Source organism: Tachysurus vachellii, chromosome 9 (genome assembly GCF_030014155.1).
Source record: "Tachysurus vachellii isolate PV-2020 chromosome 9, HZAU_Pvac_v1, whole genome shotgun sequence".
NCBI lineage: Eukaryota > Metazoa > Chordata > Actinopteri > Siluriformes > Bagridae > Tachysurus > Tachysurus vachellii.
This window is the reverse complement of record NC_083468.1, coordinates 27,431,664-27,434,163: the sequence shown is the minus strand read 5'-3', so window position 1 is coordinate 27,434,163 and position 2,500 is coordinate 27,431,664. Positions and strand designations below refer to the sequence as shown.

The 2,500-nt window shown below is 38.0% G+C and overlaps 1 protein-coding gene across 1 annotated transcript in view; it reads right to left on the bottom strand.

Moving 5' to 3' along the window:
* Nucleotides 1–1,517: 1,517 nt before the first annotated feature.
* The window catches only part of tmod2 (tropomodulin 2), a 30,118-nt gene continuing 29,135 nt past the window's right edge, over nt 1,518–2,500 (bottom strand). Inside the window, exon 10 of the mRNA XM_060878422.1 lies at nt 1,518–2,500. This exon is cut by the window's right edge and continues 2,216 nt beyond it. The gene's annotated coding sequence lies outside the window, so the exon portion shown is untranslated.

Sequence of the window (2,500 nt, the reverse complement as noted above, 5' to 3'; positions counted from 1 at the left end):
TACATCAAAGTTGGATCAGCCTGTAGTGTGTTTTTCCACTTCAAATCCAGACCTCCGTGGGTTAATAAATGTGATTTTCATTGATAATTTTTGTGTGATTTTGTTGTCAGCACATTCAACTATGTAAAGAACAAAGTATTTAATAAGACATCAGATCTAGGATGTGTTGCTTAAGTGTTCCCTTTATTTTTTTGAGCAGTGTGTATACTGTATACACACCCTACTGTACATTCTGCCTAATATTTCACATATATATATATATATATATATATATATATATATATATATATATATTTATATTTAGTCGACTTCTTTATTCAGCTTGCACATTTTTTTAATGTCATAACCTTATAACCTTCTACTTGTTGTTCCTTTACAACAGTCTGCACATTTTTTACAAAGCCACAGCCTTAGAACCTTTACTTGTACACACATCTGCACTGCTATAGCCGTTATATTACATACTGTACAAATGTTTATTTATATATATATATATATATAACACATATGCAAAAGTTTAGGCACCCCTGACAATTTCCATGATTTTCATGTATAAATATTTGGGTGTTTTATCAGCAATTACATTTTGATCTATTAAATAACTGAAGGACACTAAAGTAATATTTCAGTAGTGACATGAGGTTTATTGGATTAACAGAAAATGTGCAATATGCATCAACACAATTTCAAAGCAATTTCAACAAGACAACGACCCAAAACGCTGCTCAAATTCTACTCGGGCATTTATGCAGAGGAACAAGTACAATGTTCTAGAACGGCTCCCAGTCCCCAGACCTGAATATCATTGAACATCTTTGGGGTGACGTGAAGCGCGCTGTCCAGCTCGGCAACCATCAAACCTAACTGAACTGGAGATGTTTTGTAATGAAATCCAGAATCCAGACACTCATTACAGGCTATAGGAAACGTCTAAAGGCTGTTATTTCTGCTAAAGGAGGCTCTACTCAATATTGATGTGATTTTTCTGTTGGGGTGCCCAAATTTATGCACCCTTCTAATTTGGTTTTGATTATTCACTACCGAAATATTACTTTAGTGTCCTTCAGTTATTTGATTGGATCAGCAATTTCATTTTGATCTAACACTCAAATAATTATAAATGAAAATCATGCAAATTGTCAGGGGTGCCTAAACTTTTGCATACGACTGTACATACTGTACATATGTTTACATTATATATTACATTCTTTACATATGCTACATATTTATCTGCACTATTGTTACTCTTTGCACTTCTGGTAAATGCCAAACTGCATTTTGTTGCTGTGATCCTGTACTATGCTATGACAAAAATTATCTAATCTAATAATCTAATCTAATCTGTCAATCTAATCTAATCTAATCTGTCTATCCTCACAACCCACACACACCAAAAACTCCACCCCACACACTCACAGAACACCGCACCCCACACACATCCCCTCAACCCACCCACCCACCCACCCAACACCCCCCACGCCCACCCCAAACAGAACCTGAGGTACACACACACAGTGTAGGATATTGTAAAAACAGATTTATTGAGTATACAGTGGCACAGCGTTGTGTCGTTACAACAGTACAGTATTACAGCTGTTCTTCAGGCTCTCAAACAGCCTTAATGAGATGGAGCTTCATAATAAACACAAAGATGCAGTTTTTCACAGGCTGAGACACACACATACATACACACACACACATACACACACACACACAGGACAGAGAGATAGAATTAAACTGTTCACAGGTAAATAAGAAAGAACAAAAGACAGAGACACACGCACACACACACATACACACACAATGATCGTGTTCCTGGTGAGTAGAAAAAAGAAAACAGACAACAGGAATAAAAAATCATCATCATAAATGAATTGGTCCGAGTATCAACATGCACCTGTTTGTTACACAACATGCCCATATTCAAGTCCATTAAATCGCACACACTCCACACACTCCGCACACACTCCGCACACACTCCGCACACACTCCGCACACTCCACACACTCCACACTGATTCTGTTATGCAGGATTTCCAGTTTTCTGGACTTTCTCTCCCTACACATCCTTTTCACTCTCTTTCCAAAACACACACTTTGACTTGGTTTAGCTGCTTCAGGTGATCAGGTAAGGGTCCATTATACCAGAGGAAGTCATGAAGTGTGTGTGTGTGTGCGCGCGTGTGTGTGTGTGCGCGTGCGTGTGATGTAGGTTAGTGCTGTTATTTTGTGCTAAGAGTAATCCCTTTGCATGTTGTCATGGTAACTGCTCAGTGCTCATGGTAACTGCTCAGTTTTAGACTGACACTCAAAAGGGGAAGTGATCGTAAGAGAGTGTGTGTGTGTGTGTGTGTTTTGAGCCTTGCCAAAATCCAGCACAGCGTGTGTAAGGATGAGGCTCACTTAACACTTACATCATATATTGTGTAATGCATATTATGTAGCTATTTGTATAACACACACACACACACACACACACACACACACAAATTTGAAATAAA